At 43.4% G+C, this 26,012-nt stretch overlaps 1 protein-coding gene across 7 annotated transcripts in view; it reads right to left on the bottom strand.

Annotated features, from left to right (window-relative positions):
* Positions 1-26,012, bottom strand: part of LOC6625698 (uncharacterized) — an 81,633-nt gene that overhangs the window by 6,285 nt on the left and 49,336 nt on the right. Inside the window, exons 3-4 of one of the 7 annotated variants that reach the window (XR_004303918.2) lie at positions 4,271-4,991; positions 1,243-4,189 (exon numbers count right to left, since the gene is read on the bottom strand). The exons of 2 other annotated variants lie outside the window; for them this stretch is intronic. The gene's annotated coding sequence lies outside the window, so the exon portion shown is untranslated. Of the gene's footprint in view, positions 1-1,242; positions 4,992-26,012 lie in introns of all 7 variants that reach the window. 4 more of the 7 variants (XR_004303921.2, XR_004303917.2, XR_004303919.2 and 1 more) reach the window with 4 other exon arrangements.

Here is a 26,012-nt window from a genome sequence, read left to right as displayed (position 1 = left end):
TGTCTGATAACTATCCCGTATGCGTTTGCATATGTAATGCCAAAATCAAATGGCATCGAAGAATGGAAACCAATTGCATTTGGATTTGTTCGCAATTTTAGAGATTGCATGAACTAAAGTTGAATTAAATTATCTAAAAGGATTTATATATATCATATGGGAAAATAACATAATTACATAATTTGTGCAAAGAAATTTAGAATAGAAATTTTAAACATCTCGTTTATTTTTGGGCGATTTTTAATTGATCTACGATTTTTCGACTCTTCTAGATATTATCTATCGATTGTCATTCTTTCATATATTTCGGATATCGAAATCGGATTACTTAAAATTTTCAACATAATTTTTCAACTTTTCATTCGCTTCGAAACATTTCTTCAGCTTTTAACGCAAGGTAAGCTTAAATCATGATTTTGCTAACGTTGAATATTAAAAAAAGAAAACATTTTCAAATATTTATAAGTGAGTTGCAGTTTTGTTTGGCAAGCATTATTTACAAAATCTGCAATCAATTTAACTGAATTTCACACAAAAGTTACTTTTTATCACACATTGCTGCCAGCAAAGGTCACGCTGGCCACATACCATATATATGACTTACATATTTGGTCGAAAAGTTGCCTTATTTAAAAATCATGCCATGAGCAAGAATTTTTGTATGGTAAAGAAATGAAAAACTCAAAAAAAATTGAGTGCAAATTATTATTGACATTTGTTATTGGCTTGGCAAAAAGTCGAAAATATTTTGCGCCAGAGAAACAATTGATAAATTGAGCTGTTTTTTTTTCTTTTACATTATTTATTTATTTATTTATTTGGTTTTGTTTCGATTAAGAGACTAGAGCTGAACGAAAGTCGTGACACGAACGGGAGAAACGGATCGCAAATTCAGTGATATTTAAAATAATTTGAATGTGTAGTGTTGGTAAACGTGTTGTATTTTATAGTTTGCACTGTGTTGAAAAAGCCGAACTGGTTTCCACTTAAAAGTGGTTAATTTTTGGTTATGTTTTCACTAAGAGTGGTGACAATAGATAACTAGGGCTAAACTCATCGCATTTAATGCGCTTTTTGCTTTCTGTGGTGTTGGTAAACGTATTGTATTTTATAGTTTGCACAGTGTTGAGCAAATCCGAACTGGTTTTCACTTCGAGAATAGTTCTTTATGATAATCGATAACGATAACAAAATAATAAGGGAAAGCGGAAATTGTTGTGAAAAAAGGCATTGCCTACTTACAGGCGCGCGACTTGGTGCGTTAGTTTTTCAATTGCAATTCTCACGAATTGCGGCCAATTGTTGTTGTTGTTGTGGCTGTTGTTTCCGCTGCAACTGCTGCTGCGGCTCGTCCTCAATTAGACAGCTACTGGCAGCTGGTTGACTGCTGTGACACTGGAGAGAACAATCGAAGCGGCTCACAATTACACGCACGCACACACAGAATGCAGGATACAGGATTGGTGAAGAAGAAGAAGAAGAAGAAGCAGAAGTAGAAGTTGAAGTGCACGTAAGCGCAGCGGAAACGGAAGTGAAAGCCAACGAAATAGCCGAAAGTGCAGCACTGGGCCAAATGCGGCAATCGATTGCTGTTGTTGTTGGAGTTCATGATGGTCGCATGCCCGTGTAGTGGACGGGCGTGTCCCTGCTGAAAGTGTGCGACTTTTTGCCGGACTGGCTCTGGCCGGAGGTGAGCGTCACGATGAGCACGAAGACGCTGGCGCACACGAGGCACAACAGCACCGTGGCCAGGACAATGCAAACGATGCGTTTGCGCTTGCGGTCCGCCTCCTCGTCCTCGTCGGTATCGTCGCTCAGCGATTTCTTTTTGAGCTTGTGCGAGCCACCGCTTAGGGACGCCTTGCGTCCGGCGGCCAGCTTATGATGGAAGGGACGCAGCACCTGAGCGGCAAAGGCGGCATCGGTCAGCTCGTGCTCGTAGGTGAGCGAGGATTTGCGCTCGAACGACGGTCGCTTCTCCTCGATGAACGCGGCCGCGACGGCGGCAGCGGTAATTGGACGTGGACTGCGCTTGATCTCGTCCACATTGACCACAGCGGCCGTGCCGGCCGCCACGCTGGGCACCGCCGTCGACAGCGGGCGACTGTTCCTTCGGTGGGGTGAGGCCGAGCCAAGCTCAAAATCATCGCCGGCCGAGGTTGCGCCGCTGGCCTCGGCTATAAAGCTCTTGGACTTCTTGGTGGCGCTGAGCGCCTCGCGATAGCTGCGCAGCCGTACGCTGGCGCTGTGCAGTGCCTTGGCCTGCTTGACACTGGCGCTGGCATTGGTGCCCTGGAAGGCGGCGGCTGCCGCCAGCAGGCCAGGCCGATGCACGGTCAGTTCCTCCAGATTGCTGGGCGACAGGTACAGTGAGCGTCCGTGCTGGGCGCCACGCTTGAAATGATACGCGGCGCTCGCGGCGGCCGCCGCGCTGTGCAGCTGCATAGTGTGGGCGGCGGCGCTGCTGGTGGACGGTCGTCCGTCCAGCTCCAGGCTGTGGGTGCTCTGCTGGCGCGAGTGAGGATGTGGTTCGCGCTTTTGCTTAATGCTGTTCGAGGCGGAGGCAGCGGGCGGATGGGTGGCGCTGTGGCCGGCGGCCAGGACAGGCGCCGTCTCATCAAACGAACCGGAGCTCTTGCGCATGCGCTGCACAGCCACAGCAGCGGCCGCCAGCTCCGCCACGCCCAGCTCCTCCATTTTGGTATGGCTATTGCTGCGCGAACGCGACTCTACAAACAGCTCGTTCTCCAGCGACAGATTCGTTGGCGGAAACAGCGAACGGCCGTCGAGCGGCTCCAGCAGATCATCGTTCAACGAGGGATGCCGGATTTGGGACTCCACCACGGATTCGGGCTTGCTGCTGGGTCGTCGCCCGGGATCATTGAAGGAGCGATGCGAACGACAACCGCGGCGACTGGGCGAGGGCGAACGGGAGATCTCCTTGCCGGCCGGCGGGCCGGGCATCAGGAAATTGGCGCGCACCGAGCTGGTGCGTCGGCTGGAGGTGGCCGAGCCGGCGGCGACGGCCAGCTGGATTTGTTCCATGGCGGCGGGATCCTGTTGGGCGTGGAAGGAATGCGTTTTCTTCATCTGAAAATTGGTAGACGGATGAACGTCAATTGTGTCTGAGCGCCGGAACAGGTTCTTTTTCAGCTGCTGCTGCTGCGCGTGCGGATGCGGATGCGGGTGGTGGTGCTGCTGCTGCTGTGCGGCAGCACGCGGCAGCATATCATCGACATCGATGAACTGTATCGGTGATGTGCTGCCGCTGCCGCCCAGCTGTGAGCGACCCAGGCCCAGGCCCATGCCCAGACCGCCCACAGTGTCGCCCAGGCTGCTGCTGCTGCTAACCAAATAAATATCCGGTTGATGTTGTTGTTGCTGTTGTCGTTGGTGATGTTGTTGCTGTTGCTGTTGTTGCTGTTGCACTGGGCTGACCGCGTGCAAGGTGGGTGAGCTGCTCGAGCTCGGGTGCGTGTGCTGGCGGTGCTGATGCGGTGCATGCGTATGTGGCAGCTGGTGGTGTCGTGCAGCAGCTGCCTGTGCGGCCAGTTGCTGGAATGTGTGCATATGCAGCTGGTGTTGCTGGTGTTGTTGTTGTTGTTGTTGCTGTTGGTGGTGCTGTTGTTGTTGTTGTTGTAGGTGGTGGTGCTGGCGTGCAGATAGTGCCGGCGACACGGAACCGCTGCCGCCACCGGGTATATGTTGGGGAATAGTATGTTGTTGTTGTTGTTGTTGTGCTGGGAGTGCTAGGGTCTGCGGCGGCGGTGCAGACGAGCGCACGGGCAGCGGCGACGCCGAGCGGTGGATCAGCGGCTGCTCATGCACAATAAAGCCATCATCTAAATCTAAATCCAATTCGGTCGCTATCGGTGCATAATTATCAATGGCCATCGATAGTGAACGATGGATGGGCTTCAGCTTGGGCGGTTTCTTTTTCGTTGCCGGATTATCAAACGAGGATGTGCCCGAGGTATGCTCCTCATCCGCATCGCCGGCAATCATATACGGATCGTAGCTATGCACAGATACCACATGCTGGTGCCGCGACTGATGCTGCTGCTGCTGTTGGTGGTGGTGCTGCTGCTGCTGCTGCTGCTGATGGTGGTGCGGATGGTGCGACTGCGACTGTTGCTGCTGACCACCGCTGGTGCCGCGCTCCATGCGGTAGTAATACTGCCGTGGGTATCTATGGTAGTAATGTGCAATTGTGGTGCTGGTATGTGGATGGTGTGACGAGCAGGAGTGGGGTAATCACACAGACACTGACCTGGTCGGTGGTGCTAATTGTACTTGTTCTTGTTGCTGTTGTTCTTATTGTTGTTCTTGTTCTTGTTCTTGATGTTGTTGTTGGCCCCTGTCGGCCCCTTGCTGATGGTGCTGGTGGTGCGCAAGTGCTTAGTGCTAGACACCCAAAACACAGGGCTGGAGAGTGAGATAAAGAAAGACACACACAGAGCGAGAGAGAGCGAGAGAGAGAAAGATAGGCACAGAGAGAAAGAGATGGATAGAGAGCGAGCAAAGGTAAGCGGGAAAGTGTGTGTAGGCGGTGGGTCTAAGGACACGGGACACTTGACACTGGACAAGCACACACACAAGGACACACAAGGACACACGCTAGACAACGAGATGTTAAAATGTGCAGGATATTCGGGATATATGCAGCTTTAAAGGCAACTAAGTTGATCGGAAATCGTGTCTTGTTGTTGTTGTTTGTTGTTCTCTCCCTGCGTTTGTGCTTTATCACTGTGCTTGTTGTTCTTGTTGTTGTTGTTCTTGTTGTGGTGCAACTAAAATTTGATTTGCTTTCTTTTTAATTTGCTTTTGCTTTGTTTTTATTGTCACATTCGTGTATTGATGATTGTTGTTGTTGTTGTTGTTGTTGTTGATGTAAAAAATGCTTTGTATTTGGTTTAGTTTGTAGTTGTTTTTTTTTTGTTTGTAGTTGTTTTTAGCTACACTCATTAAAATGGGCAAATACAAAAGCACAACTAGAAATAGACAAGAGAAATACATAAAAATAAAAACGTATTAGCAAGCTGGAGTCGGGCAAGGGGGGGTGGGGTTGGGGTTGGGTGATTGTGAGGGTTATGTGACAGTGGAGCTGGCTTTGGTTGTGTTGTTGGGTGCATTTTGCTGGTTTGAACTCTTGTTGATGTTTACTTGTTGAAATAAAAATCAAAGTGAATTGCAACTGGCGAAAAAAAAAAAAACAAAATTAATGCAACAAATGCTCATAAATACGCACTGGAAAATATATTCTGTTGCAAATTGACTCAGAGCTGAGAGCAGCAGTTGCAAATATTTATACAAATATGTATTTGTTAACATAAATACATAGATACTACTCTTATTTTCTTACTCGCATTCCTAAACTTGCTTTTCGTTTAAAACACTTAATAATGGTGTTCTTTACAGTGTAGGAAAATACTTAATGCGACTTAACATAAATAGAATATATAGAAGAGTTAGCCACCATCTGTATTAAGGGAACTCATGGCTCATAAAAGCCAAAGACATAAAGCCCGGAATTTAGACTTTAACATACCTAGACTTAAACAATTTGTATTCAGAAATCCATGAACCCCAACCCCTTCAAAAAAATCCACAATTTTAAATGAAGCTAAAGGCAACATTTTCATTCCTTAAGCCCTACGTAAATGCCTGCTCCAGCATAGACTTATCTATTTAAAGTACGTTCGACGTTTTTCCGCGCTGTGAATACATTTGAATTAAAATCCTTGAATGACCCGCTCCGAGCCGTTGGTCACGTAGCCATTTTGGGATGCCGATGTGCAATGCGAGTTAATCGAATTGAATCTATTTGGACAGGTGGATCGGACACTGTAAAACTCGTCACGTTGTTTGACCAGGAGCCAATATAGTCCGACATCGTCCACATTGTGGTCGGGGGCGGGGCCAGTGGCGGACAGGGCAACTCTTTGGCAACACAATTCATCATTTTGGCCACACCTTTTTGAGCCAGGGAATTGTAACGTTTTGCATAATTTAAAGCGACAGGCCGCATTCGCTGGCTGGTATCATCCAGGATGAATGTCCTTTGCCACTGTCGCTCACAGTGTTAATTTTTCAAAGCTCATTGATGGATGAGTGCGCCAGTTGACATTTATGTGCCTAGGCCACACACACACACATACACACACACACACACACACAGGCACACACACACAAGGCAGAGGTCGAAGGGTGCGGCTGCTGTTCAAAAATTAACGCTCTGCGACTTGAAAGTTGTTCATGCCCGCTCGAAACGAGTTAAACATATTAAAATTTGCTTATGCAAAAGGTAAAGAATGAAATCCACACACACACACACACACACACACCCTAGGCGGCCTGTGTGCGTGTGTGTATGTGTGTGGGGCAAATGCTCTGAAGACATTAAACATCACGTACTTTAAATATGTTTAAAAGAGCTTAAGTGAAATGAAATGTGTATATAAATACATAAACCAAAAGAGAGCACATTATGTGCACACATTTTCCAACACTGAAACGGACACAGACACACACACACACTCGCAGCACAATAAGTAATCACATGTGTATATGACAGCGTCTGGCGCTGGCAACAATGGCACAGAAAATGCGAGGTGTGAGCGCGTGTGTGCGTGTGCGTGTGTGCGACACAGATCCTTGGATACCCATGTCCTTTTGTCTTTGAGCAGACAGCGAAGGCCCCCAGCTAGCCCCAGCCTAGCGGGCGCGCACATATTCGAGAATTCCGTTTCAGGAGCACTTGTCAAATTCCGGCGCATATCAAAATCTGAGACGAATTAAGTGTAAGTCGCCCTGCATATGTGTATATATATACATATATACATATATATATACATTACAGGAGCGGGAGGCAAACAAATCGGATTTGTTTTTGATATGCTTGAGCCATTGTAGACGTGGCCAAAAATATTCATACAAATATTAAACTATGATTCTGATAGCAGCAGCAATTTCTTAACAGAGAGCATTATTAATTTGCTGCGCATTAAAGTGGAACATGTCATAAAATATATGCAGAGACTGTTTGGCAATTATGACTCAATGTTAGCCTGGGACTCGAGCCCGCAACCCAAACGTCAGTTAGACAACTCATTTATTGAGCACAACTTCATTTTTGATTATTTTAGGTATAAAGTATAGCTTAAAGCTGTCATGCTCGCTCGACAGTCGCATGATTGTCACAAAATCTTTACAGTTAGCCAGGGATTCGAACCGGCAACCTGCTCGAATTATTGTTTCACTTAGCCCAACTTAGGATTGCATTTACAAATTTAGTTTATAATATGCAATCATTTATGGTATGCAAAAGAAGATCTTCCCTAATTTGTAAGAACTCAAAGGAAAGTGTTCTCTTTTGTGAGTGACTACTGTATGCGTATACTATATTATAGCTAAGGCACGTCAGGTATGCTTGAGAGTAAAGTATTGTCAATGCATTTAGCTGGTTTCTGTTTTTCCTGACCCATACAGCTTATGGCTTTCCATTTTAAGTGTAGATGTGCTCATAAAGATGAGACATAATTAAAGTTATCTAACAGACAACAGCTGCAAATTATTATCAACGTATGCCCAGGCCTTGCTGTACTCACTCTTCTCTCTGGCCGCAATCCGGACAAATGCTGACTCGTGCCGCTCGAGAGGATTGGCAGCATGGCAGAAGCTTCTGCCTCAGCACAGATGCCATAATTGGCATAAACAATGGTTAATTAACATAAAACTAACATTTCGAACCGACAGAAAAGCCAATTTAAATAGCCATACGTGCGTAATTAACATACCCGCACGGGCAGGAGCCAACAGGGGGCATCAGCACGAGCTGCCAGTGTTGTATAATGACTGACTGCTGACTGGTGACTGTTGACGGCAGTTTCTGAGCTTCCGGTCGGACTGTTTCGCCTGTGTTAAGTGTGAGCAATTAATTGTGTTTAATGGCGACCCAAAACCAGACCACACCACGGCAATCGACACCGCAAGCCACCATATCTCGCCTCGCCATGCCCCCGCGCCTCAGTCATCATTATGTTAAGTGGTAAGCGAAGGTTGCGGCAGACGTCGTCGTCGTCGTCGTTGTCGACGTTTTAATATTATTAAATCCGGCATGGTTTCCATTGCGTTTTACGCATATTAATGACGCTCTGCGGCCTCCTGGTAAAGGACTTTACTCTTTATTGTATTTGATTTGCACACGGCCGCAATCCGATTAAGTGCCGAACGAATTATGAAGTAAAATGCATTCTTGTCAGCAGCGGCAGACATTGGTAAAGCAAAGTGCTCGACACTGAGCCTGGGACACTCAATTTGTTCGACTTATGTTTGAGCAATTAAAATGTTTGCACGCAAACACACAAACACACAAACACACACAGACACGTACGCATACAAAACAAACTTAAGCATGCTCAGCTATTTCTTGCATTGCTTCTGGCTTTCGTACTGTGGGCTAAATTTAGATTATTTGTGGCTAAAAAGTTATTGAATTGTCAATCGAATAACATATTTCTGTTATACATTTACAGCTTTCTAGGAATACTTTATTCTTAACATTTCTGCTAATTAACATTGCACTTTGGATACTTTACATTTGTATATATATTAAAACTGTTATGTTATATAGCAGAAATGTAAACGGAATCAAAAGCTGTTAAATTAACAGCAAGTAATGGAGCTGTTTGGGAATGAGATAAATGAATTGCATTTTAGGCATTTTTTAATATAAATACTGTTAATATATAATAGATCATTTTTGAGACCAAAAATTTATACATTTTGCACACAGTGCAGCCACTGCCATGGCTTCTTCTGGCTGCTCAGACGGCTATTATGCAATATTATTTTAAAACACATTCCAGCAGCTGCTGCTCTACCAGCTGCAGTGCTGTTAAGAGCGGGAGAGGGAGAGAGAGAGAGCGACAGAGAGAGAGAGAGAGAGAGGGAGAGTGGGAGAGAGAGGGTTGACGAGGCAAGTCAAAGCCAGTCTTAGGCATTTGTGAGTTTCTATTTAATTTGAATTGTTTTGTGAATTGTGTGAATGGTAAACATTTTCTGCTCAACACTCCTAGTAACGGGCCACTGCTCAACACTGGGGCCATGGCCGACATGCAGGCATAAGCTTATTAAGTGCGCTTAGCTCTTTAATAAACAGTCATAGAAACTTTCCGCAAAATACGGCTGCAAGCACAACTGCAGCCAACCCTTCTCCCGACCCCTCCGCTGCCCAAAATGTGGCGGGCCACATCATTTTCTCAACAACATAAATGCGGTGGGCGTGGCGGAGCAAGGACAAATCTAAGCGGGCAAATAACAAAATAAATACAATATAGAGAATGAGATAGAGCGTGAGAGAGAGAGAGAGAGAGAGAGAGAGAGGGAGAGGGAGGGGGAAAGAGTGGGAGAGAGGTTAAGAGGGGGGCAAGGCCTCAACGCCTTTGGGTGCTAAATTCAATTAAATAACTGGACAAAACTTTTGCACAACAGAATTTTCAGCGTCTTGAAATGTTTTGGCTACAGTTTGACAACAATTTATACACACACACACCAATGCACACGCACACACACACACACACACACACCACAGAGACACACTCTGTATCCGACTGGCAAAAAGTTTTATACGATTTTTGTAGCAATCGCACAAAAGCTTTCGTAAAATCCATGGCCCCGTGCGCGTCTAACCCTCCGGGCCACGCCTTCCGACCGCCTGCATTTTGATGAATTGTCGAGCTGGCCAACTTAGAAAGCCGTAGACTTGAACTAAATCTCAAAACTTTGGCGCACAAAAATGGTCGCAAGCATTCTTAGCCAGTTTGCTAAATGAATTTACAAGACCGCATGCTGCTTACTGGCCTCGAATGGGTAATGGGGTCAGCGGGGTCGGTTTATGGGTCGGGGGTCGGGTTTCGGGTTCGGGGCCAACTTGAGCCGAAAGCTCATTTTATTTCACTTATCGCCCGGCCAGTGGTCACACAAGAACAAATGGGTAATGAAAGGCAGGGCATAAACTTTCATTTTAACAGTTACATATTGTGCAAACAGACAAGTGGGCACGTTTCGAATGTATTCGACTAGCAGATGCCCTGCAATTGAGACGAAAACATAGACGAACAAATAAATGCATATTAACGCTCCTAGAGGCTGGAAGATAGAAAAGCGATAGACAGGCGATATCATTAGCTTTATCTGTGAATTTTTACATAATGTTTCTAACAAGCTTACAATTGCCTTGCTCTGCATTTTATCCCAATTTTCTTTGATTAATTTTAGCCGTATTTTCCTAGCCTTTTTATGGCTACAGGGTATAACAATGACAGCTTTAAACTGCGCCTTGCGTCAACAGCCGCTTTATCAGCTGGGCCGCTGCTCCCCTTCAATTTTACTTCGCATATATCGACTGTATTCTTTTTTATAGCTTCTGTACATATGTGTGCCTGTGCGTGTGTGTTTGTTTGCCTGTGTGTGTGTGTGTTTGCGTAATTATTTCTCGTGCTGTCTTCGGTCGTCGTTTTCTTTGCGCACTTCCGGCCAACTTTTTTCGTGTTATTTATGAAGCATGTACATAAATTGGAATGGATTATGCCAAATTGTTGTTTAATACCGCTTTCAATTAGATGTGACAACATTACGAGCAAATAAATATCCGCACACGAAATTTATTCAATATACTAATAAAATAAGTGGATGCTCTGAGGTACGGGCATTAGCTGCCCAATTTTCGAATATCTATATAGATTTCAAAGAGTCTCTCAGAAACGTAAAGTGCTCGTTAAGTTTAACAGCTGCCTTTCAAGTGTTAACAGCAACAATGGAAATGCGTGTGTTGTAAAAGGCAAACATAAATAGTTTAAATAGGTTAAATAGAGTGTTTTTGAGAGGAGAGGAGGCTTTAAATGAGAGAAGACTTTAAATTAAAGACAAATTGAAAATTCAAGCTATCTAAAGCACTTGTCAACTATTGGATAACTTTACAACACTGATTAACAACGCTAGACAACATTTCACAGCACTAAGCGAAAATAAAGACGTACAAAAATGTGAAAGCCATGTGGAATACTTCTTTAAAATGAATGCGGCAGCGTAATAGCATAAATTTCAAAAGCCTAAGACTCATTTTAAATATATGTACATGCCATTGAGCGCCTATTGTGGCTAAGGAGACATATTTTTTATTCATTTGGGCTACGTGCGTTGCAGGGGGCCTTAGCCGCAGTATTGAAAACGCACGGGAACCATTAATAAAAATGGCAAAAAAAAAAAAAAAATGTAGCAAACCCACATATTGAAAGCCCAAGTAAATAACAAAGCGAACGCTTCATTAAATGACGTCGCACTACCCAAAACGACAACAAGAAGGACCCCAGCCGCATAGATAAAAGCCTGTCTGTAGACAATTTGAGTATCGACTGCGGCGGTTCGTAGGTCGTGGGGTTGGGGTTGGGGTTGGGCTTGGATGCCAGCTGTGTGTGGTCGCAGGGCGTGAAACTTGCCACATACACAAAAGTGTATGTATATTGGTTGTGTTTATTTTGGGCTCTATTTCTGGAGCTTGAAGGGGGCAGAAGCGCCCCGCTGTGCGGCAGCTAGATTTGATCAAGATTTGTGCGAAGTCGTTGTTATTGTTGTCACTGTGGTGTGCATGCGTGTGTGTGTGTTTATGTTTATGTTTACAATGTCAACTGACATTCAGAATTAATTGATTTATGCGCTCAAGTATTTGGCAATTTGTGCTCAATGCTGGCTTAAATGATGTCCTGCCAACAAGGCGAGTGCTGCAATCATGCGAGGCCAAATGCAATCAGCACGTACTTGTGGATGTGTGTGCGTGTGTGTTGTGTGTGGCTACAATAAGTAGCTCCTGCTGCTGCTGCCACGCCCCGCTGCCGCCTGTATTAATCAGTGCACAATTTTTCATAATAAGTCAGCCGCATCTGCAGCACAAATTGAAAATGGCAGCCGCACACAAGAAAAAAAAAGACACACACACACGTATATTTATACAGGTGTGTCCTTGGCAGGACTGTGGCACATGACCTGCCACCGTATTGGGCAATTGCCGCAGGAGCCATTGATTCATTTATGTCGTGTAATTTGACAACATAAATAAATTAGGGGCTGGCGCACGAGCTGGAGAAACAAGAGCGACAACAGGCCACAGGTAGGGCCAAGAATACAGCTATCGGTACAGCTAACGGTAAAAGGAATGGTAAAGGTAACAGCAACGGTAAATGTAAAGGTAAATATAAACGGTTAGCGGATATTGGCAAGGCAACAGGAAACGCAGCAGCACAGAATACATGACATGACAGAGAGCACAACAGCCAGAAAATAATAGAGAGAGAGAGAGTGCGAGGGCGAGAAAGAGAAAAGGAGCGGGCGAAATGGAGAGGGGCAGCAAAATGGAACAAAGCGTAACGGTAACAAGAACATGCAACATTTTCAATCCCAACGGAAACGGAAATCTCAGGTGTTTTTGCTTTTTGCACTGCGGCCCAGCTAAATCGCTCGACATCAGCTTCTGCTGGCGATTCCGCTTCAGTTTTAGCCACAGTTATGCGCCAAAGCTTTAGATAAAGCTGTCGCCCCCCCGCCAGCAACAGTTACAGTTACAGCTACAGCTAATTAATCTTATTTTTAGAGCGAAAAAAAAACCATCTTGCAACGAACTACGATATACACTTTCTTTTCAGTGTAAAAGTTAGCGGGAGCGAGAAAAAACTAGCTATTCTCAATTGGACTCAAGCTTTAAAAGTGTGTGTGATGAAAGGTTTTTGGATTGGAGAGAGGGTGGCCAAGTGGCCGAGGGCAGAGAGCCATGCCCTCTCTGTGAGCGGGCAAACAGTGCCGCAAAGTCAGACAACTCTTTTGACACGTTTAAGCATAGGGTATCGGGCTAAGTTATGTGCTTAAAGTAAGCGCATTCTAAACGCTGATAGAGACAATGACGCTGAACCCGACGTTCATGTTGACATGAATGACGTGATGAATGTCGCCAGCGTTTTGACGAATGCGTCCTGTTGCGACGCCGGGCACATGGCATAGCCGGAGCCGGAGTAGGAGCCGCTGTCAGTGCCAGAGCCGTTGCTGGAGCCGCGGGCAGGAAGGAGCTACGCAGAACAATTTCAAGTGTCGTCATTTCGCTGCCATTGCCAAGCGCTCCATCATACGCGCATGTTCATTTTGTTGCTTTTACACGGCAGCCACGCCCGCTTACGCCCATTGTCAGAGTACCTGAGCACGCGGCCAGGATATATGGCAATGACGCACAATTTTGCCTGATGCCCGCCGTGCAGTTTGTCAACGACAGCCGCATAAAAAAAAAAAAAAAAACAGAAATACGCATAGATACAACAAAAAAAGAAGAACGCGGCGTATACGTAATATTCTTATATGCGCATATTCGGCGAGCTGCAGCTGACATTGTTAGTCCGTGCCACTGCATACTAATACGATTCAGTGAATTCTAGGCTATTTCTAGGCATTCGGTAAGCTGATTACATTTCAAGCATATTCCGCTGTTCGTTGCATATTCAAAAGGGAAGCCAAAGCTGTATTCAATTTGCAGTGAGGGAAAAAAAACAATGAACATCTGCGAAAATATTTGCTTTTGCCATTAATTAAACTGGTCTGGGCAAAGGAAACGTACGCAAAGTGTTTCCTTTATCCTTCCGCTATTCTTTTTTTTTTGAATGCTTTTTGGGCTTTGTTTGAATTAAACCGCGATTTAGTTCGTTGCGTTTGCTACAGACTCTAAGTTACACCTTAACATTCCGGGACATTTGATGCTTTATTAATTAAAAGTTTGTTTGCTGTGACAGTTAGGATCTATTGTAATCCCTTTTGGAGGTACGCTCGTTGGGTTCGGGTTCGGGTCTACCGTATAGAAGCGATCAAAGCTTTTACTTAAGCATTCTTTTCATTTATTTTAAACGTGTCACGGATAAGGCCGGGGTATTTCTGTTAGTATGTCATATCCAAGTTCTCCATTTTTAGGCTAACTTCAATTCTTCATTCATTCTTCCTTAATCGCATTTACAGTCTCCGAAAAATATGAATGGTTTTCCATTCATACCGTAAAGTACTTTTGCTGCTTAGTGCAATCAGTTGAAAGCAATTGCATTTTTTCTAAACTGAAAAAATATGGTTGTTTCTCTGACAATAAATCGATAAACATTTTTGTATTACACACAGAGCAAGGTTGCAGCAAAATTCAATTAGAGCTGTGGCAGGCAAGAAATCTGTGCTAGATGATTGCAAGTGGCATGCATTTTCCTGTTTTTCTCCAATTGATTTTCCTAGTAGTACCTTGTGCATAGCAGACACACGCACACCGACACGCATTGTATTAATGCAGTTATATTTCTTGGCTGGCAACTGGGCAAATCGATCAACAACAACTGGCAAGCCATCAATAATATCCGAGTGTCTGAGTTGTCTGAGGTATATATGTATGGTATATATGACTACTTGTCCTCTATATATATTGCATGTCTCAATTGCCAGGTCTCATGCGTTAAAATTGGCAACAGTTAAACGACAAATAAATTACAATTCGTAATACAATTTCGACCAAACATGTCGTTAGGCAGGATGTGAGATGGTATCCAGACAGATATAGCTGCGGCAACACAAATGTAATCTGAGCGGCAAGTTGGAAAATGTAATTTGAGCGAAAATTTCATTTGAGTAGAAAATTAGCAGAGTTGTCAATCTGTGCGAATGTGTGTCACAAGTGGCTCTGTCTCTGTGTGTGTGTGCACGTGTGAGTGTGTGTTTGATAGCATAATAATGGACACAGCATAACAGGATACGGACAGGAGCTGACCGCAACGCACCGGTCAGGACACACGGAGGACAAAGCCTCAACCGTCGCACACAATTGATGGCAGCTTTAAAATTCATGAATTTCTATGCGGAGCACACGCTTTTTGGCCAAGGGGACAGCAGAACCTGTCAGAGGACCACATAGAAAGCCAGAACGAGAGTGCGTGTATTGCGTTGCAAGGGACCTGTTACGACCTGCCGTACACCTGACATTCACATTTTTTACCCATTAAAAGTGGACAAGCAGGCGAACAGCAGGAAAATGAGCAGCAGCTAGCGCCACCTGTTGGCCAGGCCAGGCAATTTAGGGAAACTGCAGAGCTGTGGAAAATTTATGGAAATGCATTTATTATTTCTAATAAACGCATTTTACCTTACCAAATGCAAATTAATTTCATTTTATGGCTGAAGACAACTTGCAAAGTATAGAAGGCTCGACAACAGATGCCCTGTAGCTAGAATATATTGGATTAAAAGAAAACTTTTGTGTCAACTAAATTAATAAAATACTTATTCAAATTTGCTTTTATGCAGTTGGGGATAGAAAATATAAACACATAGGGTATATGATATGATTTGCTGTCTATAGCACCTAGAATTTCTGAGTTCTCTGAGCTAAGAGCGGCGGGGTATAGATCAAACTCTCCTAAGTATGTAGCACAGGCGAATATTAACTTTTATATGCTTGAAACTGCCTTCTATTGGCTGTCACTTGCGTAAATCCAAGCCTATCACACCCTTACATAAACTATTTTCTAGGGTATCAAAAGAGAATATAAAATATTCCTTCTGCATGGCAAAACAAATGCGCCTGGTTTAAATTCGGTTGCCTATTTATGAAATGTGGGGCGTGGCCATCTTTCTCTCTTTCTCTCTCTCTCTCTCTCTCTCTTTCTCTCTCTCCATCTCCCTCTGTGTGTGTGTGTGTGTGTGGCCTTGTCACGCTTGGGCACACAGTGCGTATGATTAATTGGCGCATTCGCTTGTAATTTACGGCCCGGACTCTTCGCTACGCTCTTAACTGACATGAAAGCCTGTTGAAATGTTTACTGTTTGAATGTCCGTGCCGCAAACGTACAAACACACAAAACAGCGCACATATGTACGCATAAACACGCCCACATGAATAACCTGCAAATTGTAAACTGACCGCAGCGGAGCGAAGGCACAGTTGGCAGTTCAACTTAATTGAGACACACATCAAGCATACAGACATACATTATACGATGTATGTGTGTGCAGAGTACTCATAAATATTGACTGCATTTTAAGGGAAACTGTTGAGTATTTTGCTCATGAAAATATATAAACAAACTTTTCCAAATATTTGCTGCAAACGAGTCATAAAGAACTTTGTTGAAATTCTTTGCAAATTTGCTTCGAGTAGCTACATGAATGGAATGTTACCATTTATATTATTGTAATTTATAGAAAAAAAAAACATTTTATTTGCTACATTTCTCAGCGAAACTTTCTTAGAAACATTTAACAAAAGGTATTCAGTCAGATCATGTTTCTTCTGATTGATGAGAGAATTCACATACCAAATTTTTTTTTCGTCTGGCTTTTATAGTCTACGAGTTCTTTGAGCTTGGCCCCAGCGACATGTTGTACAAAATACATTTCAATTTATCAGCCAAAAATAGGAAAATATTTTAACTTTAACATATGAAAAGTCTCTTAATTAATAGATATAGCTGCTGGCTTTATGATAGCGAATTCCACTAAAACTAAAAGTCGCGCTTGCTGTGAACAAAAAGGCGCTTAGCCGCAGCTTAGTGGGAGAGAGGGATAAAGTAATGTTCTTATAGAGCAGCATTTGGCTGACTTTTCATTAGCGTAGCGCAGAATTATTTATGCTCTTTACGTAATTACAAAGGAACGTCACCCCTACCCTCCCTGTCTGTTTGTCATGCTTGGTCTGTCTAGTCGAAAGTCGCATCACCTGCTCCAAGTCCTAATCATATTTTCGCATTTTCTCCGCGCAACGTTTTGCACTAACGTGTTATGCAAGTCCGTTTTTTAAAAATGCACCTGGCCAAATGACATGCATCTAAAATGTACAAAAATATTACATTACACAGCTGCGCGGAATGGCGGCGGGTTTGGGGCGTGACAGGCGCTGGGATGAGGTCCTGTGCGGAGGGGCTTGTAGGGTAAAGCATTCGCGTATTACTTGTAATGAATAAATAAACATTGGGAGCACGAGCATGTTACAGCTTTTGCCAGCACAGACACACACGTATTCACACACACGCACACACACACACACTCGCACACACATGCACGCTCATTGTGCATGTAACAGAAATACGCACTGCTGCGAGTTACTTGCGTCGCGCGAATAGTTGAAATATTTTTCATTTGCATCAATATCAATTCCGTTCGCATTTTTCATTCACATTAGAACGAGTGGGCGGGCTAATGGGCGTGGCCGACGTTATGGTTATTGCCATTGTATTCCGTTGGCAAAAGCAAATTAAAGACTGTAGTCGAGCGACAGGGCATATGGACAACAATGCCGTTTTCCTTCGTGAACGGGTGTGCGTGTGTGCGGGTGTGTGTGTGTGTGTGTGTGTGTATTTGTTTGTGACATATTGACAGTTGGCAATTGTTTTTATGGCCTTGGAGCGGGTACTACAAACATGTTACGCTAGATATAAAGCATTGAAGCAAAACATTACTGAGATAATATAAAGCATACTATAAATATTTCTAAAGAGTATAAATTGTCGGTTAATAGAAGAAACTTTGGGCTAGCTGCTAATTATATTTAGTTGCACGCAGATCGGATGACTATATCATATAGTTTATATTGCAAATCGTTCTGTTCTTCCAAATACGTCAGCCTGACTTGGCTGAACTTGATCCAATTCGTGGATTTAGCTATATATCTGCATATCTATTTGTTTATTTAATAGATAAGGGTATTTAAACTGCGGCGAATGCGTAGTAGCTTTTGCTCTCTTTCTCATTTTTATGGCCTTGTTCATTTCATGCTATACGACAGCAGGATGCCAGCTCGACCCACTCGACTCGCCTTGTTTATTATATTGACTTTTGCTGTTCATACTTAGCAGTAAGTAGTTGCTGCAAGTGTTGCAAGTGCCGCACAAATACATCATGGCTAGTGCATTACTCTAATCACACAGCTCTCAGCTTGGCTCAGCTCAGCTCGGCTCAGGCCAGCTCAGTGCAGAGTTCGGTTGCATAAAGGGCCAATCTCTGAAATGGATATTCATTTCGTGTTCTTTTTTTGTCTGTATATTTTTATGTGTTTTTTTTTTTTTTGCTTTGATTGCCCGGCTATTTGTTTAGTTGTTGCCTGTTTGCAGGTGAGGCTGCCAAAGGGCCAATATTGGCGCCCACGGGGGGCGTGCCGGGTCAAGTTATGCAGTCGCTAGCTATCAGCGCTTTATTGAATTAATCAATCAATTTGTAACACAGCCAAGGGAATAAATTCCAATATAAATCAAATGCGAGTGAATTCAATTGCAAAAGGCAGCCGGGTCTACAGTTTCTTGAGTAAATAAGCATGTGTATACAGTCGGGCTTGCCTAAATTGAATCATCATCTGCCAAACGACTCAAAGAGACGCCAACTATTACAAAGGCATTGAAAGGTATGCTAAAAGTTTGCCAAACAAAATGAATGAAAAGCACAAGGCAGGGAAAATTCCAATTGAAATTTAATAAATAGTTAAAGCATTAAGAAATTAATTTGAATGCAGGAAAACAAAAAGGAAACTTAATTAATGTCCACAAACAGTTACAGCTGTGAGGCCTGGTTTATTTTTTCATTTGTTTTATTTGATATTTGATCCAATAATAAAAAAGCTCCGAATCTATTTTGCAAATGTAATTTTTCTAGCGAGAATCAAATAAAAAATAAACTAAAATACATTCTTTACAACAAAAACAAAGTAAAAGGAAAGAGATTCTTTACATCCAAATTAAAGTACTGGAGGAGCATGAAAATTTATTTTGCACAAAAAATGTCTAAGAATGTTGTAAAGGGAAGCTAATTTAGAGATCAACTAAATTGTTTTCTTTGAGAAAATTGGCTGAGCTTTGTCAAAGTTTTTGGAGATTGAAAAGGACTTTAATTTATACTTGCTAAAGAGGTTTAACTGTAGTTGGCAGTGTCTAATGTTAGTTTGCCAATTTGACGGCTAGTTAAGCGACTTTTGTTAATGTTAGAATTCTGTCTGAGTTTTGGCAAAATGACGAGATATTGAAGTCATGAAGCAGAAGCCTAGTTAGGATTGTTCTTCGGTAAGAGTTTTAACTGTAGTTAGGAATTCTGCCCAACAATATCTAATGTTAGCTTGCAATTGGGAGCCAATTTGACGGCTAGTTAAGCGGCTTTTGATTGATAACTCCGGCTGCTGGGCGGGCAGCTGATTAAGCGGCTGCCAATTTAACAATTTGTAAATAATTAATTTTCAATTATGCAACTGTGCAGCATAACAAGAAAAAAAAAACAACAGCAAAAGCTGCAAAAACAGTAAAATCCATTAACACGAACATGACAAGGCCGAAGAGGTGGCTGCCGAGCAGAACGAGGGGAAGGCTGATCATGCAGATGGCAACAGCTGTTGCAATTGGCCCCAACTCCGATGAGCTGCGCGTGTGCGTGTGTGTGTGTGTTGTTGTTTATGCTGCCATAATTATACGCAAAAAGTGCTGCGGGCCAATAGGCAGCGACAGCACAAACACAACCACGCCCTCTTCCTGGCCGCTTCCCTGGCCAAAAAACTGTGCAGCCTTTTTGGCCGGAAATGCCGCCAACTCTTGATGTTATTTTTTGATTGTCGGAACGCAGTGCGGCTCATGTGCTACAGCCATGATTGTCAAAAAATATTGAGCCAATACACACACGCACACACACACACACGCACACACACACATGCACAACACTTACATATACTTGGTTACATATTTAAGCATCTAGATATGTGTCTGTATCTCAGGCTAACAAAAGCTGGTCAATACTTTGGCTTCGTTGTTGCCTGTCGCACAAAGTAAAATGCTAAAATTGTTTTTTTCGTCCTCGTGTGCGTGTGTGTGTGTGTGTCCGTGTCCGTGTCCGTGTCCTGTTTGTTTTCTCTTGTTTATTCAGTCGTCGAGGCCCAGTTTGGTTTGCTGTTTACTTTTGGAGGACGCAGCAGCAAACAGTGTGTGGAATTGGGCAGCAGTGGGCGTGACAGCAGCCCAACGCACATTTAGCTAAAATGAAAATTGCCAAATGCAAAATTAAAGCATAACACACAGACAGACCGAGCACTTCACATTTTGGCAATGGCAAATTTGTTGGTCATAGTTCAAGCGAGCTATTCGAGCACATTTGTATCCGTATCTGTATCCGCATCCGTAACACGAGTATCTGTGGCAGCAAACGTGCTTGCTGACATTTTACGAAAAAGCAAAAATTCCCATGCCCAGCTGGGCCCGCACATGTTTTGGGTGGGGGGGCGAAAAAAAACCAGCCTTTGGCATGTGGGCCCGTTTGAAGTTTTCCACGGCCGCCATCAGGCTCCGCAGCCTGATTGTTGCCAGATATTGAAATATGGGAATATAACCAGGCTGCAAACCGATTACAACTTTTTTGCTTTTTAACAAACAACTGAACCTTAAACCAAGCAGCCCAAATGAAATCCGAGTCATATCTGTTTCAAAAATGGTTGGGCGTACAATTAAAAACTTTTGGGCCTCACCTCTGGGGATAATTCTATTTATATTTGGAACCATATTTGAAACCCAATTTATGTTAAAGAATATATTGAGTAAAGGAGGTAATTGTAAATTAAGTAAAGAATTATTCTATTCTAGGTTTTCTAGACTTAAGACAAGATTCAATTTATTTTACATATTTTAATATATATCGAATTATGCCCAAAATATGGTTTATCTTTCATACATTCATTGAGCCTAAGCCCCCTAAAAATGACTCCGATAATAAGGCCAAGATCATTTGTTGTATTTTCTTAGGCCCAGTTAGGTTTCGGCTCGGGTTCTTCTTTATCTACTACAACAATCACAAGCGCATAAAAATCTTGTTTGGCGGATGGCGGCGTTTGTTCGAATTGTTCACATAATATAAATCAGAAAAAAAAGGCCTTGTCCCAAGTAAACATATAGCGACAAGTGGGCGTGGCAATTTAGCAGAAAAAGAAACTGAAAATAAAAATAAAATGGTAAGCCGGGCGTCAAGGATCTGAGAACCTTTAGGGTTGTTTGCATTAAAAGCTTTTTAATTTCAATGCCAATTTCAATATTTGCCAGGACACAACAATAAAATATAGATTTGTAGCCAAAGAAAAGGGATAGAAGTGGCCGGGGCCGATTGCGGGTGAAAGTTCCAGACTCTGGTCTAGAACACTTAAAAAGCCGACGCAAAGCGGCGCATAAATATGCAAATGGCATTAGGCCAGCTAGCGTGACTTTTGGCACGTTTTGCAGTCGAAAAACCAAACGAGCTGGGGATTTATTTGAAGGTGTGTGTGTGCGAGTGTGTGTGCTTTTAGAGCTGCTCAAAAACATATTAGCAACTTGCCCGGCAACCGCATGCGCTTGTTAATCTGCCTGCAAATAGAGTTTAACCAAAAAAAAGAAGAAAAGTTGTGGCACGTGGCGTATACATAATCTGCACCGCATGTGGCCACAGCGGGTGATGCTGCTGCGTCACAAAGTGGCCGTGTAAAGTGACGCATTGCATCAGCAACAGAAGCAGCTGCATCAAATGAATTGCCAGCGACACGGAAATGTGCGAGTGGGCGGCAGATTAGACGAGCTGTCAGCATCAGGCGCATCCGCAGGCTCAAACTGAAACACAAACTCAGCGCTGGCTGTCGCTCTCTGCGGAAATGTTAAGCTCGATCTGTGTGCGTGTGTTGGCCCTATGATGACCGCAAATTGTTATCAGTCAAATGGCAGCTGGCCAAGAGATCAATACAGCTAGCTTAGTTGAGTTTTTTTTTAGCCATCAATTGACAGCCAAAGAGATGTCAGCGCTCGTGATGTCAACTCGCCTTCAGGAAGCGGTAGCTTGTGACTGGCCTGACTTGTGAGTAGCTCGTGACTCGAGTGACTGACAGACTGGGTGCATGATCCGGCAGCCGGACCCTTCTACAGTTTGGCACGCGTGGGCAGCTGTCAGAGAGAAAAATAAAGATGAAGAAACAGAAAAGTAGGGCGGCAAATTAATAGCGTTGGGCGTGCCGCTGCTGCTGGCGTCTCTTCTTTGATTTATGCATATTAAAAATTGTCTTATTGGCCTTTTTTTTTTTTCGGTTCTTTTTTTGTTTCACAGTTCCCTTTGAGTTCTCTGTGTGAGGCGGCCACGCCTCCTGTTGTGCGCAAAACTTGTGCACAAGTTTTTTTTTTTTGCGCTTTGTTGCTTAGCCGACTCGTACGAGTTGGCAGCAGACAAAATGTCCGATTACAATGGCTGGGCGGGTAGTGGGGCGTGCTGGCAAACACGAGCTACTACTATTTACAACAAAAGGCAGACGAGCTGAAGCGTAACTTTCTTTTTGAAGGCTCGAGTACTCGTATTTGCGCAACTCTTATTCAGTTAAACAGTTGTAAGAACAATTTTTCCAAGAAGCTAAAGCTTAAATGGAAATGTGAGTCGTAAGTTTTGTGACTTTTAAGAGTTTTCCGGCAAAACTTTCATTGAGTTTTTTGTTTTCTTCTTGGCCGTTGTTTGACTTTAATTGCTTTGGCGTTTCAAATACTGCACGCACAAATAGACAAAAGCGTGTCCTAAGCTGCTTTGTCAATGTCAGGATAACTAAGTGCTTACATAGTTCTTCAGCTGCTGCTGTTACTCGTTTTCAAGTTAATTAAAAACAAGTTAAGCGATATGTGACGCATGTGACGGGCTGCTGTAAAACTTTAAATAGTTGTTACTCAATATAAGCATTATTTCGTAGCAACATGTTTTAAGCTTACAGCTCTGTAGCTCTTAACATGTTCTAATTATGCTAACATTGCAGGCACCTAACAGTATCTATGCAAACAGCTCATTTTATGTAATACTTATGTTAAGTTAACATCTGTTAAAGAGAGCTACTATTTAATGAAATAACAATTTGCTATGCTGTCACAGTTTGTGTGGCAAACGTTGTACATTTTGCCATTGTGACGGTGGCCTCTCTGGTCAACGTCAACTTTAGCATCAACGTCAACGTTGGCGTCAGCGTCAACGTCATCGTCAATGTGAACGTCAACTTCAGCTGACTGAGGACAGCCACAAAGCAGCATGGACAAAGCGCATGTTGCATCTCCAGAGACAAAGGCTTAATTGCACACATACATAGACGCAGTTTGTGTGCCCAACTAAGCAGCTATTAAGCGCGATGCATTGCAATTTGGACGGCAATCGCCTTGAGTAGCGCACAAAAGTAGGCAACACTTTTTTGGCATGCAAATAGCTTAGCAAAGGCGGAAGTCAGCCAAGGCAAAGAAAAGTACAAGGTGCGGTTAGAGGGAGGCACAACAGGCGGCAGATTGCTTCTGATGATGTTGATGAAAAGCGCTCTGGTCGAAAATGTCGACAAAAGCTGTGCAACAAAGAGTGAATGGTGCGCCAACATGATGTGGGCCATGGGCAACAGTTTTGATTTGCATAAACAAAGGTTCAAGTGTAGCGAAAGTGGCCCACCCAAGTGGGCCAGATAGGCCAACTGATTGAAGATGATGTTGCCACAGGGCTCAGCCGGGCAAACCAGGCTAGCTGGAAGAAAGAGAGAGAGAGAGAGAGAGAGAGAGGAAGGGAAAGGCGGCAGCTGCAGCTGCGTCAAGGCCGACCATGTTACCTGAGCTTGTGCTGGGAATAAAAAAGGGGAAAAGCAATGTGAGTGAAGGGAGGGGCAAATGTTGCACACTCGATTTCCTGCGCGCATGTCGCGCAAATGTTTGTCGACAAAGAAAACAACAACAGGCCGCAGCAAAGTAAAGAAAAGTTGATTGTTTTCCAGCTGCGGCGGCTGTTGCTCTGCCAACATTGTTCTTGTTGTTGCCGAGCAGATACAAAAAACAAAAAGGGAAAAGAAATAATCTGCCTGGTGGACGGACTCCTAACAAAAAAAATGTCCTCTTGCTGCATTCTTATTATGCGAGCAATCGCAGCTTCTGTTATTATTATTATTTTTTTTTTTTTTTTGTAGTTGTTGTTTCTGCTTCTGCGGATACGAAATCAGCTGACGTCATCATTATCCTCTATATAGCCACAAAGAGCCAGAAACATGGCGCAGCTATTTTTAGTGCACACACACCCACACACAAACCCAAACAATGGCGGCCGTACATAGTACAGAATGTGGCAAAAAAAAACAAAAAAAAAAGTAAAATAAAATAAATAAAGCATAGAAAACGTTGCTTCGGGTTGCGTTTCGGTCAAGGAAATGCACAAGTCCTGTCCCGCTGCCAGCTGCCGCCTGCACTCGGCAGGACATTGTGCCAGTTTGTGAACTGTCGCAGACGTCATTTTAATCACATTGCTCTATAAAGTAGTTGCGACAGTTTTTTCACTGCACTCAGCTATTGTAAAACTGGCAGCTTGCATTTTACTCAATACACACACACACACACACACACACTCGCACATATAATGGCATCCTTATCTGCATGTGTATTGACATTTGACAAAAAAAAAAACTGGCAACATTTGCATTTGGTGGTCGCACTTGACGGATTCGCACTTGAAAAACTCTGCCATAATACGTGTTTTAGAGAGCGCAGCCAGCGTATTTGGGGCTGGGCATATTTGCCAGATTTGCTCTGTGATCTGTCTTAGAGATGGAAACGTGACACGTGACACGACAAAAACGGGGGCACGACAATTTGCTTTGGCATCTTTTGATATCTTTTATGATGCATTCGTGTCCACTCCCGTTAAGTCGTGTTTGGTTAATGCGAAGTCGTGTTGACTCGTGTTCAATAAGTGTAGTCGTGTTGGGTTAGGTCTTGTTAGGTCTTGCTATATGACTGTGAAATCATGTTGAGCTGTATTCAATCATGCTAATATGTATTAGATCAAAGTCGTGCTTAGTAGCATTGAGTCGTGTTAGGTTGGAGCGAACTCGTATGAACGGGTGTTTGTTTACTGTTAGGTCGTGTTAATTTATGTTAACTTCTGTTAAGTGGTATTATGTCAGTTCTAAGTCGTGTTAAGTAATACTAACATGTATTAGAGGCCAGTTCCAAGTCGTGTTCGGTGAGCGTAAAGTCGTGCTGGCTAGTTTAATTTAGTTTAGTTATTATTAACTTCTATTAAGTCGTGTAAGGTCAGCTCTTATTCTTGTTGGGTCAGTGAAAAGCTTTTTTAGCTCTATGTTATATCGATTTGATTCGTATTCAACCATATGTGGTCGAGCTAATCCAATGTCCCGTCGTGTTCACTCAGTGTTAAGTCGTATTAGGTCGTTATTAAATTGTTTTAAGCTATGTTAAGTCGTGACAGCTGACTAGGCCAATATGCTGCAAATTCGATTTTTAAAACGCAAACACGTATTGTGGATTCCTGCATAAAACTGTCACAAATTAAAACACGACACACGCCCAGCTCTATGTGTGTGTTGTCTCTGTGTGTATGTGCTGGCTGGCTGGCTAAAAGCTTTCAAGCACATACTCATTGACGGAGCGGCCTGGTGACGGAATGGGTTTAGATATAGATGCGGGGAGGCTGCATTTTGAAATGTGCTCCCTTATGTTAATTAAGCTTCCACTTGCCAGCGCCAACTATTAACAAGAAAACCGCTGAGTGTGCCACTTCAGCCAAGCCATAAGCCCAGCGTGCAGCACTGAGCTTATCAAGCATATACATACATGCAGGCACACGTATATATATATATATTCGTATATATATATATACAAAAAGCAGCATCAAAATCGCGCATACGCCGCGTGGGCTGGCGACTTGCATTTGACAACATTGCTGCTGCTGCTGCTGCTGCTGTTGTTGTTGATATTTAGCATAATCAGTTTTGTTAAATCTACGCTAGATTAGCGCCCTATTATGTTATTAATTCATGTTTTAAGCTTTCAATGGGCGTGGCCTCTGTTAGGGACAGCCGCCTGGCGACATCAAGGCCGCCATTGGGGTCCATTGTGCCGGGAATTTACATTCATTTTTGTTTACTCTGCCAGCCCACCTCCCACTCGATTATTTGTGTG

Source organism: Drosophila virilis, chromosome 5 (assembly GCF_030788295.1).
Source record: "Drosophila virilis strain 15010-1051.87 chromosome 5, Dvir_AGI_RSII-ME, whole genome shotgun sequence".
Taxonomy (NCBI): domain Eukaryota; kingdom Metazoa; phylum Arthropoda; class Insecta; order Diptera; family Drosophilidae; genus Drosophila; species Drosophila virilis.
This window is presented reverse-complemented; position numbering and strand designations above follow the sequence as displayed.